This window comes from Gossypium hirsutum, chromosome D04 (assembly GCF_007990345.1).
Source record: "Gossypium hirsutum isolate 1008001.06 chromosome D04, Gossypium_hirsutum_v2.1, whole genome shotgun sequence".
In the NCBI taxonomy this organism is placed as follows: Eukaryota; Viridiplantae; Streptophyta; class Magnoliopsida; order Malvales; family Malvaceae; genus Gossypium; species Gossypium hirsutum.
The window spans coordinates 4,339,814-4,357,048 of NC_053440.1; the positions used below are offsets into that span (position 1 = coordinate 4,339,814).

At 35.7% G+C, this 17,235-nt stretch overlaps 2 pseudogenes; both read left to right on the forward strand.

The window, feature by feature from the left end:
- The first annotated feature begins 210 nt into the window (after positions 1–210).
- On the forward strand, positions 211–10,810 carry LOC107960885 (DExH-box ATP-dependent RNA helicase DExH12-like; annotated as a pseudogene).
- Positions 10,811–11,508: 698 nt separating this feature from the next.
- LOC107959443 (autophagy-related protein 13b-like) lies at positions 11,509–16,809 on the forward strand (annotated as a pseudogene).
- The last annotated feature ends 426 nt before the right edge of the window (positions 16,810–17,235 follow it).

Sequence of the window (17,235 nt, forward strand, 5' to 3'; positions counted from 1 at the left end):
TATTTCCATAAATAAAGTAGTAAAGACATGAGGCGACATCTATTGAACAAAAAAATTCCCAGCCCAGGTGATAACATGAGAAGTGCTACAATTTTGTTTCTATTTATTTTGTTTCTATAATTAGTCTTAACGCAAAAATTATGTTGATATTTAGAGTTTATTTCATTTTATAAGAGGCTGAATGAGGAACTCAATAATAGGATAATTCGAATGGAGAAAGAATTAGATGGAAAACGGGCATTAGAAATGGAACTTCAGCAACTAAGAAAGAGATTGACAGTTTTGAAGCAGGTTGAGGCAAGTATTAAGAAGTTGAGAGAAATGGATATTAAACTTGCATTTTCATCAGCTTTTACTCCAAACCAATGAAAGCATTCCCAGTATAAAAGAAGTGAAAGCTATAGTGTACCTTCGCAACGATGAAGAAAAATGAAACAATTGAAAACCCTATACACAGAGAAGACGATTTCAAGACATTTCAGGGTCATCAACAAATAACAAACAAAAAAATTAAGCTAGACAAGAAAACCCAATGTTTAAATGCGCAGAACCGGGAAATCTTACCTTAATTAATACTGTTTCCCCCGACGACAGAATCCGAATGTCTGCCCACCTTCTCCGTCTTCTTTGACTGGGTTATGTGAGTTAGCAAGAATCCGAAACAATGAAGGTAAATAATCCTTATAAATTTGCAAGAAACCGAACAACGGAACACCGAAGCTTTTCAATTGAAGAATCGCATGTAAGAAATCGCAGATAGAAAAAAGGATTAGGGATTTCGACAGATTGGGGATTTGGTGCTGGGGGCGGGGATTTAGTTGAAAACTGAAATATGTTTAAAACGACACCGTTGTCGATTCCAACTTTTACGGCGCTTACAATCAAACGCCACTAATTTTACAACATTTACGGCGTTTTGAGAATAAACGCCACTAATATTTAATTCGTCAATGAAACGGCGCTGTTTCGTTCAATTTATATTAAAGATACTGCAGCGTTTATTCGCAAAACGACACTAATATTTAGATTGTGTGGCGTTTTTCAGCAAAACGCCACTAATTATTCACTTTTAAAAAATATATTAATAAGTTTATAAGTTTTCAAATTATTTTTTAGCAGGTACATTGTTTTGACTTTGTTAATATTATTTCAATAACATTATATAAAAATATGTTACATATTTAATACATTAATTTTAAATGTTAAAATTTAATAAAGTTTATAAATCATACAAATTTCATTTCATGAAACGGCTCCGTTTTATTCAATTTGCGGATATTATTCACATTTGCGGCGTTTTAGTAGAAAACGCCACTAAAATTTCATGTACAGAATCAGACGGTGCCGTTTTATTAAAACATAAGTAAACTTTCTGGCGTTTTCATAAAAAAACACCACAAATGATTAACTGAAGTTTAAAGATAATTTACGGCGTTTTTCGAAAAACGCCACAAATAAAAATGCAATAAATATTTGCTAAAATTTGAATAAATTTTATTATTTATTTATTTATCTCTTGTATATTTAATTTAAATTTTACATAAATAATTGTTAAAGTTTTAAGTAATATTTAAAAGTATTTAATATAAAAATTAATAACCCCTAATTCCTAAATTCCTAACCCATAACCCCTAAATCCCCTAAACCCTTAAAGCATAAACCATAAACCCCTAAATCTCTCTAACCCCTAAAGCATAACCCCTAAACCATTCCAATTATATAATTTTACTATTTAAATTTTACGTGAATAAATATTAAAAATTTATCAACATTCGAATTTATAAATTATTGATATTATTCAAATAATGTATTACAATTTAAAATTTATGCTCTATTTTTAAGTTAAATTGGGTTGATGGAGATATGCCAGTATTCATTTCATGAAGCGGCGCTTAAAGAAAACGCCACAAATCTTACAAATTTTGAGGGTCAACTGAACTTGTCAATGAAACGGCTTCGTTTTGTTCAAATTTTCAAATATTATTTGCGACGTTTTTCACAAAAACGCCACTAAATTATTTATATTTATTTATAAGTATTTGCGGATATTTTTCATATTTGCGGCGTTTTAGTAGAAAACGCGACTAAAATTTCATGTACAGAATCAGACGGTGCCGTTTTATTAAAACATAAGTAAACTTTCTGGCGTTTTCATAAAAAACGCCACAAATGATTAACTGAAACAACGCCGTTTTGAGTTTAAAGATAATTTACGGCGTTTTTCTAAAAACGCCACAAATAAAAATGCAATCGAGATATATTTGCTAAAATTTGAATAAATTTTGTTATTTATTTATTTATCTCTTGTACATTTAATTTAAATTTTACATAAATACTTGTTAAAATTTTAAGTAATATTTAAAAGTATTTAATATAAAAATTAATTAATAACCCCTAATTCCCAAATTCCTAACCCATATATAACCCATAAATCCCCTTTAACACTTAAAGCATAAACCCTAAACTCCTCTAACCCCTAAACCATAACCCCTAAAAAATTTTATTATATAATTTTACTATTTAAATTTTACGTAAATAAATATTATTTAAAAATATTAAGTAATATTTAAAAGTATTTGATACATGTATCAATATCTACATGCATAAAGTGATCGATCATCTATCTATTATATATCTCTTAAATAATATAAACTATATACTCATAATTTAAATTCATCCAAATTTCTTATTAACTTAAATAACATATTTGATATAAAAATTAATAAAAAACTATTTAATCTAAACTTAAACTCTAACCTTACCGTTCAAACCCTAAACCAGAAATCCATAAACCCTAAACCCTAAACCCATAAACCCTAAACCCTAAACCTTAACTCTTAACTCCCCCTAACACCAAAAGCATAACACCTAATACCTAAACCCTAAATCCATACCCTGACCTACTCCTTAAACTCTAAACCATATACTATATATAATGATAATTAATTCAATATTTTAAATTTAATACTACCTCTTTTACGATTATATAAGAAATTATTTAATATATAAACTAAAAAAATCAGTAATGTATCCAAAAAACTTTAAAAATATTTTAAATAATAGTTTTTTAATTTTTCAATTTTTAAGAAATACTTTAAATTCTTTTAAATCCCTGATCATTAGCGGCGCTTTTATAAAAACGCCGCTAAATCCCTCAAAAGCACAGAAAACGACGACGTTGCGCTTAGTTTTTTTGCGGCGCTTTCCAAAAAACGCCGCTAAAGACTGAACATTAGCGGCGCTTTAACAAAAACGCCGCTAAAATCCCCGAAAGCCAGAAAACGGCGTCGTTGGGCTTAGGTTTTTTTGCGGCGCTTTAACAAAAACGCCGCTAAAGACTTCAGCATTAGCGGCGCTTTCTGTAAAAGCGCCGCTAAATCCCTGAAAGCTCAAGAGACGACGTTCGTTGCGCTAGTTTTAAGTAGCGGCGCTTTATAGAAAGCGCCGCTAAATCCCTGAAATCTCGGGAAACAACATCGTTGGGCTTAGTTATTTTTGCAGTGCTTTCCTAGAAACGCCGCTAAAGCCTTGAGCATTAACGGCGCTTACTGAAAAACGCCGCTAAATCACCGAATGCTGGGGAAACGGCGTCGTTGCGCTAGGTTTTTTGCGGCGCTTTCTCAAAAACGCCGGGAATGATTATTTTCAGCGGCGTTTTTTATAATGCGCCGCTAATGATTGATCTTTAGCAGCGTTTGTTATCCAAACGCCGCGAAAAACGACGCTAAAAGCCTGTTTTGGTGTAGTGATAGCAACAGGTTAAATAAAATAAATTAATTCATTATAACCTAAAAGATGAAATTTTAATCTTTATTCATGGAAAGAGTTAAAACAGAAATCTTAGTAGTCCCAGTTTACAAAAGTTTACCCAGCACTTCCCTTTCGAGGATAACCCCTACTAAATGAACAATATACATCTTATAACTCCATACATCAACAGATTTCTTAGTCTCCATAAAAAAAAACGTAAGTTGGGGGAATATTTTTGGATCAGTTGTCGGATGGAATGAACAACTAGGTATCCCATTCTTTATTAGGATAATTGTAGGCTATTTTAGTGGAAGTTTGATTGTACTTCTTGTAATTTCGGATACGGGACACTGACACGAACACTTGGGCACTTTCCAAAAGTTGGACACGGATCTATTGGATATAGCCAATTTTGAAGTAATGACTAAACCCGCATACACAGCCATTGTCCAACATGCTAAAGGCGGGAAGCCAGCTATATATTGTGTTTGTTCCTACGAGGAAGCATGTTAGACTCACATCTGTGGACCTAATGAGTTACTCCAAAGTGGACAATGAAGATGAGCCGGCTTTTCGTTTGCGATCTGCTGAAGAACTTTAGCCTTTTGTTGACAAAATTAGCGAAGAAACGTTGAAAACGACTCTAGAGCATGGAGTTGGCTACTTGGATGAAGGTTTAAGCAGTTTGGATCATGTTTCACAACTGTTTGAAGCCGGATGGATTCAAGTTTGTTTATGAGCAGTGCATTTTGTTGGGGAGTTCCGTTATCAGCACAACTGGTGGTTGTAATGGGTACTCAATATTATGATAGGAGAGGAAATGCTCACACGGATTACCATGTTACAGATTTGTTGCAGATGACAGGCGATGCAAGTCGTCCTCTTCCTTGATAATTCTAGAAAATGTGTCATCCTCTGTCACGCCCCTCGTAAAGAGTATTACAAGTTCTTGTATGAAGCATTCCCGTTGAAAGCCATTTGCACCATTTTCTACATGATAACTTGAATGCTGAAGTTGTTGCTAAAGTTATTGAGAACAAGCAAGATGCTGTGGATTTTCTGACTTGGACCTTCATGTATAGGAGGCTCACTCGAAATCCAAATTACTACAACTCAGAGGCATCTCTCTGATCACCTTTCGGAGCTCGTTGAGAACACATTAAATGACCTGGAAGTAAGTAAATGTATCACTATAGAGGATGACATGGATCTTTCTCCTTCGCTTGGCAAGATAGCCTCTCATATTTACATCAGTTACACTACCATTGAGCATTTCAGTTCTTCCTTGACTTCCAAAACGAAGATGAAGGTTCTTCTGGAGATTCTGGCCTCAGCTTCTGAGTATGCTAATCTTCTCATACGAAATGGGGAAGAAGAGGTTCTTCGAAAATTAATTAATCACCAGAGGTTTTCCTTTGAAAATCCGAGGTGCACAGACCCACATGTCAAAGCAATCGCACTGCTTCAAGCCCACTTCTCTCGGCAGCATGTGGTTGGCAACAGGGGAGAAACTAGGGGTTGGCAGATGTCACTCGTAATGGAAAATTTTTCATTTAGGTTCTTTAAAATTTTAAATTAATAAAGTTAAATTTGCTTTTTGACTCCCTAAAAATATAAAAATTTGATTTAATTTTTTAAAATTATAAATATATAGATGATGAAATTATATTTTTATTATTGTAAAATTTACAATTTAATTTCGACACTTAAAAACATTTTTTGGTTTCGCCCTGGGTGGCAAACTATCTATAGACCAGAGAGAGGTGCTCTTGTATGTTGCTGTGGAAGTTTATAGTGAAATGATTTTTCCTTACTTGAAAATCATTTACAACAGAATATATATACAAATTTATGAAGTCTCTAGATGAATATAAGATCCTAAAAAATAGCAAATGGCAGTCTGTACAAGTAACTATTTTAACTAACAATATTAACAATGAGCTAGCTACTGATTATGGTAATTTAGCTAATAGCCCCCCTCAAGCTGGTGGATGTATGTTAAGCATTCCTAGCTTGGAAATAATATTAACAATATTAACAATTCCTTGTTGCAATTTCTCACGTACAATGTGGCAGTCGATTTCGATGTGCTTGGTACGTTCATGGAATGTAGGATTGGACGCAATTTGAATTGTTGATTTGTTATCACAGAATAGTGGAGTAGCAATAGAAATAGGGACATGAAGATCGCAAAGAAGATAGTGTAACCATTGAACTTCCCAAACTGTTGATGCAAGAGCCCTATATTCAACCTCACTAGAGGAACGTGAAACAGTTGGTTGTTTCTTGGCACGCCAGCAAATTAAGGAATCACCAAGGAAGATGCAGTAGCCTGTGATCGATCAACGAGTTTCTGGGCAACCTGCCCAATCAGAGTCACTGAATGCTCGGAGATCGAAGGAAGAGGAGGCAGGATAAAAAATTCCAGTGCTAGGGCAGCTTTTTAAGTAACGAAGTACACGGTGAGCTGCTTGAAGATGGAGTGTAGTTGGCTTGTCCATGAATTGACTGAGTTGTTGGACTGCAAAGGTGAGATCGGGACGTGTAGAAGTGAGATAAATAAGTTTACCAACAAGTTGTCGATAAGCAGTGATGTCTGGAAGCAAATCTCCATCTGGTGATGTAAGTTCAAAAGTTGATTTTGCTACTATTGGAGTCTTGGCAGGTTTGCAATCAAGAAATCCAGATTCCTTTAATATCTCAAGAGCATATTTCCTTTGAGAAATATGTATTCCTCAACTTGTACGAGCAACTTCAAGACCAAAAAAATACTTGAGATCACCAAGATCCTTGATTCAAAATGTGATATCAAGGAACTGCTTTACTTTGGTAATTTCACTTAATGATGTACCTGTTAATATGATATCGTCCACGTAGACAAGTAACACAGTGAACTCATCAGAAATTTCTTTGACAAACATGAAATGATCAGCTGAGGATTGAGTGTAGCCAAGAGAGAGTAAGGCAGTGGTGAGTTTTGAGAACCATTGTCTACTAGCTTGTTTGAGTCCATAAATGAACTTTTGAAGCTTGCATACCTTTGTAGAATCCGTATGAGTAAATCCAGGAAGAGGTAACATGTATACTTCTTCATTAAGATCTCCATGAAGAAACGCGTTATTGACATCAAGTTGTTGGAGATGCCATTGTCTCGAAGCAGCTAAAGCAAGAAGAAGTCGAACTGTGGTGATCTTTGCAACAGGAGAAAAGGTGTCAAAATAATCAACTCCTTCAGCCTGCGTGTAGCTTTTAGCTACTAAACGGGCCTTGTAGCGTTCTATTGAACCATCTGCTCGGTGTTTGATGTGAAAGACCCATTTACACCCAATAGGTGTTTTACCAAGTGGTAAAGTAGTTATAGTCCAAGTGTTATTTTGCTCAAGTGCATTAATCTCAGCTAGCATTGCCTCATTCCAGTGGGGAAATTTACTTGCTTGTTTGAAGGTTTTGGGTTCTATGGATGCTGAAATGGTAAGTGTATAGTGCAAATGTTGTGGTGAAAGGTTGTGATATGAAATACAATTAGAAATGGAGTGAGAAGTACCTGGATGATTGGTGGCAGCTGGCACTTGATAGTGTTGATAATCCTGTAGATATGGAGGTGGACGATGGGTTCTTTGAGGACGAGAAGAGGGAGGTGGGGTTGGTTGGCATGGTTGTTGAGGATGAATTGGTTGGGAAGGTAGGGAAGGTGTGTCATAGGTTGTGTCAGATTGAAGTAATCTAACTGGAGAAGTGTGATCATAGGTGTGTTGATGAAGGAAAGGAAAAATAGTTTCATGAAATGTTGTATTGCGAGATACAAAGATTGCTCGAGATTCGGTATCAAGAAGAATATAACCTTTAACATGGGGCTTATAACCAAGAAAGACACATTGTCTTGCACGAGAATTAAATTTTTTGCGATGGGCAGATAGAGTTGATGCAAAACTCAAGCATCCAAATACTCTAAGCATGGAATAATCGGGTTTAGAACCATGTAATTTTTCAAAAGGGGTGAGGTTGGAAAGAAGTGGAGTAGGGGTTCTATTGATGAGGAAAACGGAATGTAAAACAGCATACCCCAAAAAGAGTTGTGGTAAATGAGAATGAAATAGTAATGCTCAAGCAACATTGAGAATATGTTGATGCTTACGCTCAACAAGGCCATTTTGTTGAGGTGTTTCAGTGCATGAGGTTTGATGAATTGTGCCTTGAGAGTCATAAAAAGAAGGCATATCAAATTCTTTGCCATTATCAGATCGAATAATTTTAATGGTTTTGGAATGTTGCGTTTTTGTCAAGGCAAAAAAATTTTGAATATAATTTTGAACTTCAGATTTGGTTTTAAGCAAAATGATCCATGTATATCTTGTAAAATCATCCACAATTGTGAGAAAATATCTATGGCCATGAAGTGAAACAACTGAATTAGGGCCCCAAATGTCAACATGAATAAGATCAAAAATATTATTGGATCGAGTTTGGCTTACATGAAAAGAAAGCTTTTGTGTTTTGCAAAATGACAAGTCTTACAAGCTGAATTGTCAGAAAAAGAAAGGGAAGGGATAAAACCAGTAAGCAATTTGATGCGAGAATCAGAAATGTGGCCCAAATGATGATGCCAAAGGTCTGGTGAAGTAGTGGAGATGGCTGAAACAGGATGTTGAGGAAAGGCAAAATGCTGGACAGGATTATCCATGGTGTAAAGTCCATGTTGTGCCTTAGCTGTACCAATCATCCTCCAGGATGGTAAACCCTGTATAGTACAATGAGAAGCATGAAAAGTGAAGCAACATGGCAGGTTAGAGGTGAGTTTTGTAACAGATAAGAGATTGAATGAAAATTGAGGAATATAAAGAACATCAGTTAAGCATAAATGGTCATTGAATATGACAGTGCCAGAAAAATATGCAGGAACCTTTGATCCATTTGGTAATGTAACAAAAATAGGTTTAATGCGTTTATAAAAGGTAAAAGAAGATAAAAAGTGCATAATATGATCTGTAGCACCAGTATCAACTATCCAAAAGGAAAATTTAACAGAAGAAGAAGGGGTGAAAATATTACCATCGGAAGTAGCAAGAGAAAAGGATGATGTAGGATCAATCATGATATGGTTTGTAACATGAGATGAAGAAGATGTGGTGGGCTTAGTGGCTAGGGAAGAGGTCTGAAGTAAGGCAAGCAGCTGATCATACTGTTCTTGAGTGAAATTAACACTAGAACCAGAACTATGAGAAGAATCACCAGCAGGAAAAGCAGCAACAGATTTAGAATCCTCCAATGAATCATCAATATCATCAGAAACAACATTGTGTGCTCGAGAAATGGGAGCACGAGGCTTAGCACCAGAGGGATATCCATTCTTTTTGTAACATGTGTCAATGGTATGCCGAGGCCGTTGACAAAAGGTACACCAACGTTTGTCAACATATGTAGAAGATGAAGTACTAGACTGTGATTTCCTGGATGAATCATTAGCAGATCTGACAGTATTGCTAACAAATGATTTAGAGGAGGTAATATTGAATTGTCGTTCCTGTTGAATTACTTTAGAAAATGCCTTGTTAATAGAAGGCAGAGGATCCATTAGAAGTATTTGAGATTGCACAGCGGAAAAAGAGTCATTCAAACCCTTCAAAAAACGAATCACATAGTCCTGTTCATGATAGGTACGGGCAGTAGTAACATTGCCACATGAGCAAGTTGTAATACACGAGCAAGAAGGCAGCGATCGAAATTGCAATAATTCATCCCAAAGTATTTTCAGCTCAGTAAAGTAATCAGTGACAGATTTGTCATCTTGTTTGAAAGCATAAATCTCCTCTTGTAGATCAGAGATTCTACAAAGATCACTTTGCGAAAAACGTTCGCGAAGATTGATCCATATATCTGAGGCTTTATCAATCCATAAAAACACTATTGAAAATAGAAGGAGTGATGGAATGATTAAGCCAAGAAATTACCATATTGTTGCATCTCTCCCAAGCAGAAAACAGAGGATCGATACGAGAAGGAGCAGGAATAGATCCATCAACAAATTGGAGTTTGTTTTTGGATAATAGTGCCATAAGCATAGCACGGGACCAGTGATGATAGTTCGAGCTAGAAAGAGGAGGTGTTACAAGAACCAGTGAAGGATTTTCATTGGGATGAAGATAATAAGAACTGGAAGCCTGAGTAGGATCAAGATTGATAGCCATGAAAATGGCAAAAAAGAAGGAAAAAAAAATAAAGAATATGATCGAGAAAGAAAACGTCTGATACCATGTGGAAGTTTATAGTGAACTGATTTTTCCTTACTTGAAAATCATTTACAACAGAATATATATACAAATTTATGAAGTCTCTAGAATGAATATGAGATCCTAAAAAATAGCAAATGACAGTCTGTACAAGTAACTATTTTAACTAACAATATTAACAATGAGCTAGCTACTGATTATGGTAATTTAGCTAATAGTTGCTAGGCTACTTCGAGCAATGGAGGTGAGCCAAATGGTGACACTAGGAATGTGGGAGCAAGATTCAATGCTTTTACAGCTCCCACAGAAGGGATTGGCCAAGAGATGTCAAGAGAACCCTGGAAAGAACATAGAGACTATTTTTGATCTGGTAGAGATGAGAGACGACGAGAGGCACGCTGTTAGAAATGTCTGATTTGCAGCTGCTGGACATTGCAAAGTTCTGCAATCGTTTCCCCAACATTGATTTATCATATGAGGTGATAGGTAGTGACAATGTGAGGACCGGGGAAAATGTCACCTTGCTGATTACCCTAGACAGGAAGACACAGGTTGAGCCAGTTGATGCTCCCAGGTACCCAAAAGCAAAAGATGAAGGGTGGTGGCTGGTTATCGGTGAAACCATTAGTAACCAACTGGTTGCTATCAAAAGGGTGTCTATTCAAAGGAAAGCAAAGGTGAAGCTTGAATTTGCTGCACCTACTAAAGCTGCAGAGAAGACATACACTTTGTATTTCATGTGTGATTCTTACCTAGGTTGCGACCTGGAGTATTGCTTCACGGTCGATGTCAAGGAAGCCACCGGCCTTGGTGAAGACAGCGGCTCAGAGTAGGCTTATGTTATGCATTTTTTTTATAATTCCTGAACCACTGTTATACTGGTTAGAACTTGGATTTATCATTTTGCATTAATTCTAATCTCTTATGTATGCTTAAGTGTTTGAGCTTAATTGTAGTACTCACTATGCTAAATGGAGCTTTTTCTATGAGATGATCATGCTGAAGGAGCATATATTTTAGCATATATCTCAAACTCCAAAATGAATAAAACTGATTCACTATTATTTTATTTTAAATTAAAATTTTAATTATTTACTAAACTAATTTAATTAATATATTTAAAATTTTTTATTTTTGTCGCATTTGCACTTTGAACAATTACAAAGTCAGTTTTACTCAATCACACGCACCATAATCGTTTCCTTCAACCTTGCACTTTAAAGGTATAATGCCCTTACTACTATGATCACCCCAATCACAAGTAAGACCAGAACAATATATTTCACTGCAAAAATGATAGTCTTACAACAGTATTCTCTCAAGAAAAAATTAAATGCCTAATTTTTCTGAATTTGAAATTGATTTTTGAAACTCAAATCATATTATTTAAAAATCCGTATCAGATCGATAGAATTATCAATCAAATTTTTTATTTTTGATATATTTTAATAAATTATTCAATTAAACCAAATAAACTCATCACGTACGAGGGATTGATTTATCCAACACAGAGAGTCAAAAATTAAAAGAAAAGAAAATTCTGAGGAAGGAGTCCATTGATGACGTGGGAAAGTGAAGGTGGGGCTGAGAGCTCGCTTGGGCTTGGGACCCATCCTCTCCCTTTGGTCTTTGCTGCTAACTTCACGGAGAAGTTCTCTTTCGGCCTTTTCTTCTCTGTGTTTTCCTTTCCCCTGAAAGAACGATAACCAAAATCTTAAATCCTCGTCCTCACTCCAACTTCAGTATTTTTCACAACACACCAGGTGATACTGATAACCCCATTTTAAAGGAAAAACAAAATGATCCAATCTTCTCTTTACTAGCAAATCGGTGAATTGCTTCCCTCTCAGCTTCCCTCTCTCTTTTTAATTGTTTTAAAGATATATATATTTATTTATTTTTCTTTTCCGGCTCTGCAATTTTGAGCTTTGCTTTGAAAGTTATTCGATTTTTGCATGGGAAAAAGTAAGATGATGAAGAGAAGAAAAACCCAAAAGGCAAAAATAAGAAAAAGAAATGAAAAAGACCTATGCGTATGCGCCCAAACGTGTTTCTTACACAACCGGGCCTAGGTAGTTATGGAGAAGCAAGAGTCTGAACTGTTTTATTTAATGGGTTTCCTCTGTAATTTAGATAGTTTATATTTAATATAATATTTGTATAGTTGCTTCTTTTAGATACTGTTTTTCGCTACTTGAATTGCTAGTTTCGTTGGTTAATTTAGTTCTTTTTGAGTTGTTTCTTACTGGGTTTTTTCTTCCCTTTATGGATGAGCTTCTGATCGTTACTTATGGCTTTTCTACTTGCAGTGAAACTATCTGCACAGGTGTTTCAAGTTCGAATTTTCGGTTTCCCTTAAAAGGGTTTGATTGTTCCACTTTTAGCTTCTTCTTTTTTCTTTTTTTTATAATATGGCATCATCTCATAGCAATACTCACACTGAAGCCGCAAAATTGGAACAAATCATCACTGAATTCTTCTATAAGAGTCTTCTAATTATACTTGAATCGAGGTCTCCTTATGTGTCATCACGAAATTATAGTGGTGAACAAATTATGTCATCTCCATCTTCGTCCTCATCATCTTCCTCAGGTGTGAGACCAAGAGATAAATGGTTCAATTTAGCTCTTAGGGAGTGCCCTTCAGCACTAGAAAATTTTGATCTTTGTCGCCAGAGTAATTTTGAGCCGGTAGTGATTGATGTTATCTTGGAGCAGAAGCAACTTGATTGGGATCCTGTAACCTTTTCCCCCAAAAGTGATCTTGTTAAGCATTCTTCATCAAAAGATAAGAACTCATTTTTCTGGAATTCTGATCAAGAAGAATCAGGCTGTGAGGCAAAAGGTGAGAAGGTTATAGAAAGGTGGTTCGTGCAGCATGAAAGTAGAAAGGGTAGGGATTGCAGTTCAGGGAGTAGAAGGTCAAGTAGTAATAATTTGAGTGCATTATATAAGAAATTGATATTGCTGTTGAGGTCCTTATATGTGACTGTTAGGCTTTTACCTGCGTACAAGATTTTTCGTGATCTCAATTCATCTGGTCAAATCCGTGCTTTTAAGCTTGTTCCTAGGGTATCCTCTTCTGTTGAATCTTTCACTCAGAAAGAAGAGGCCGAAATGCAGCGATTTTGGTTCACCCCTGTGGATACTTCTTGTGGAAGGCTTTGCCTTTCAGTTTTGTACCGTTCATCAATCTCAGATATAAGCTCCGAGTCATCAACCCCTATGTCCCCTCAATTTATACCAGATTATGTTGGAAGCCCATTGACAGACCCACTGAGAAGATTTCCTTCTCTTCCTGTGTCACAGGGCTCTCCATCATCTTTGCCATTCTCAAGAAGACATAGTTGGAGTTTGATCGTTACAAGGCTTCACCGCCTTCAGTTTCTTTCTCACCATCCCCAACACATTCGGAATCACATGCTTTGGTTTCTAACCCAAGCTCTCGCCGTGCGCCACCTATGAGCTTACCTCCTCATCCTCCTGGGGCATCTCTACCTCATAAGAAGAATACAAACTTTGATGAGTATTGGCCTTCCCCTAATTTTTCTGCTTCCCCTTCGCCATCCCCATCCCCTTCCCCCTCACCATCACCTCCCATCCGCATTCCTGGGGGTCATCTGTCAAAAGCTCTTTTACGTTCTGAAAGTGCTCCTGTTAACATACCTGTCCGTAAGCTTGCTGGTTCCCCTGCATTGTCCTGCAAGCAAAATCTGCCACCATCTCCTCCCCTTAAAATTTCAAGAGCTGATATTTCTTGGACTGATAATAATATGGGTCCCATGAAATCTGGCGCAACTATCGAGAAGGTATTTCATATATGCCTCATTGGTATGATTTGTGATTCCAACCCTATCTTGTTTTTCTCCTTGGAATTTACTTTCTTTTTGTATCTTATAGCTGTTCTCTTTCGGGAAAGGAGACGGTCAGAAATATTCTGGAGTGAACTCACCCAGAACTTCATTTTTCAGAAGCTCCAGTAGGTCTATACAAGATGATTTTGATGACTCTGAGGTTCCTTGTCCATTTGATGTGGAGTATGATGATATGGACCCTGGTAGCAGGTAATGCACGGGACTCCTCATATAAATTGTATTTTTTAGATTAACCCTTTTTGCATCACTGTCAATAGCTCATACAATTAATTTACATATTTTTCTTTTTAACTTCGAAGTTATTTTTATCCAGATTTCTTGAGGATTTGACACTTAATTAATTGTTCTTGTGTATTTTAAAACGTGGCATCATTTTTTTTTTTTTTTTGTATTAACATAATTGGCTCAGGACTTGATTTGGTTGCTTTAACTTACCCTAGAGTAATTTGGTAAAGGTCATTTAAGCAAGCCATCATGTGTATGCTAAGACTAATAATTGCCTTTTCTGTTTGAATTTTGTCTTGAACTAGTTCTGATCTCATAAGACTGGATGTTAGCAATTGATGAACTTACTAGGAAACTGAATAATTGTTTTTAAGCAAAGAGATTGTGCATTAGAAACTTCAATACCTTGCTGCTAGGAGTCTAAGTAGTGGCATTTCTGGTTCAAGAATCGGGATATATCAGTTATGAAGAGTTTCCAAATAAAGTTTGTTTTCTATTTTTGAGCAAGCCACCCTGGCTGGCATTAAACATTTTCAATATCTAGTCCAGGTAGTACCTGTAGTGAAATATCTGTTTCAGGGATTGGGATAAGTAGTGGTCTATCAATCTATGGAGAGTTGCCAATTAAACTTTGCTTTCCAGTTTTGTGAAAGAAAGTAAGAAACTTCACAGTATTATAAATTTAGATATATCAGGTAGTCTGCAAAATTTGTTTTCTAGTTTTCAGAAAGACAGCCTGGCTGGTTAACTTTAAAATGTTTAATAGATATGAAGTTGGATTGTATAACCATTCTGAAGTTTCTTGTGCCAGTTGAATTTATTAGCAAGCGGTGGTAACTGCTAATCATACTTCAGTTGTTTCTTGTAATGCGCAACCAGTATCAGTGAATGAATCATATTTGTTTTGGTATCTTCAATTTTAACGTAGTTAGATTAACAATGTAGAACTGCAGGAACATGTCTTTAGGTCACATGGTAGGATTGGGGCCGATTTCTGTGCATGACTTGGCCCTTATGTTTGAGGCAGCTGAAACAACAGCTGTCTCACTTTTTATCTTTTGATTGGTGAGTAAATTAAATTAATATAAAGATGGGTGATTAAGAGGAGGCCAAAAAAAAAGATGGTTGATTAAGAATGATTTGTTAATGACTAAAGGATATGGTGGTTGCGGCAACGTTCTATGCATCCTTCTTGCTTGTCAGTAATTTGATTTGTTCAGTTTCTTGAGTTAACTCTAAAATTGCAACTAAATGTAGTCGAATGGCTTGTGTCAGTTGCATTTGCAGTAACTCTGATAATCCTTTATTAAAACATGGAACTTTATCAGTCTGTATTGCTTTCCTGTAATACCAGACACAACAAACTGCTTGAAGGATCAAACATCATTTTGTGACTTTGATTTATTTTATGGCATACTCAGATGTATACATGAACAAAGTATTCGTATAATAATTTCTACTAGTTAGCTTCGTATTTATAATTATTATATAGGGTTATGTTTGGTATTCTTATGATATTTAGATTTAGGGAATAACTTGAATATTTATTTTAGTTTCTAGGAGTTTTTGAAATTGAGATGTTGGGATTATAGATAATGGAGATTTTCATATGTGGGCTATCAGAGTTGGATTTTTTCTTCTTTATTTCTCCCTAAGTTCATCTATTTCCCTCCTTCTGTTTTTATTTGATTCTCCAGTTTCTCTCTTTCCTCTCCTGTTCTTTATTAGCCTACTTCACGTTTTTGAGGTTCCATGAAATTACCATGGGTGAAGAAATCCAAATGTTCTAAAGGTAATTTGAACATTTGACATTCTCTTTTCTGCAATTGTTAGCTCAAAATGTTCCCTCAAGAAAATCCTTTAATCATTAACTTAAGCAGGATTGTTAATCGAAAATGAGTCATGGAATTCATATCCAAAGCCACAATGAGTCATTTTAAGATTTTCTGATATCGGAGCACCTTATACCCTTTGTCACGGTCATTATCTTAATTGTCAGGAAAGAAATTGCTGTTTTTCTTTCCCTGAATTATTTGGGTAAACTGAATTGGCCTGCTTTGCATACTATGTAGGCCCGAGTCCTATGATAGAAGAGGAAATCCATCTGATCCAAATGAGGCAGGGTTGTTTATGAATAGAAAATCCCAAGATGCTGCGGTTGGTGCTCTTGTACAGATGCTGAAGAAAGCCCCTCCACTTCGCCAAGACATCCCAAGTTCGATAAATTTTTCAGAAGCCTCGAGGCCAGAAATGTGGAATAACAACATCCAAGAGCAAAACCAGAACACAGAGGCTGTGACCGTTGAACATGATGCTTCTTCAATTATTACATCTTCTAGGCTTGTCGCATCAATGACAACGGCAGATGCATTAGAGGAACTTCGGAGTTACAAAGAGATGAAAAACTTGTTGCTTAGTGAAGGTGGTAAGTCTTGCATATCTGCCAATTTAACCTCTGGGGCTAAACATTCTGGCGAAGGTACATGAGAATGATCAACTTATGTGATATTGGTATAGTTGCAGATATGTAGAGCGCTATGGTTTGAAAGACTACTACTACATGCTATACAGCTGAAGCCATTTTCCTCTTTTTGTGATCATAGGAGTATATATATACAATATATGTGTTTTTGGTTAAGATTTATGTTAACAACAGAAGGGTTATCTGTTGGCCCCGAAAACTTTGTAAAAAGCACTTTTGTCTCTGATCCTAAGTAACATAATTGCACATAATTTTAGATGTTGGGTAAGGGTTGCGCATGCTTTGATATACAGGCTTGCTGATGCTGTCATTTCTGTTATTTTGCTTTTCTCCTTTGTTTCCCCTCCCGCATATAGATTTTCAGTAGAATGCAGCTTGAGTTTCTAATACAAATGGGTTTAATACGGATATATTTACCTGTTTTAGAAGGGTTTTTCTGTAAAAGTTATATTTGAAGTATGATAACCAGATATATTTGGAAGATTATAATTCTATAGGCATAGTAATTTATTTAACCCTCCAATAACATTTTAGCTTTCAATTCGACTTTTTATCTTTTTCAACTTTTGAAATTAAGTTTTTTATCAAATCATTTTAAAAATTAATGTTTTTTAACTTTATTGATGTAATATACATGGTTTGCCACATAGATGACAAGTTATCATTTAATTATTTTT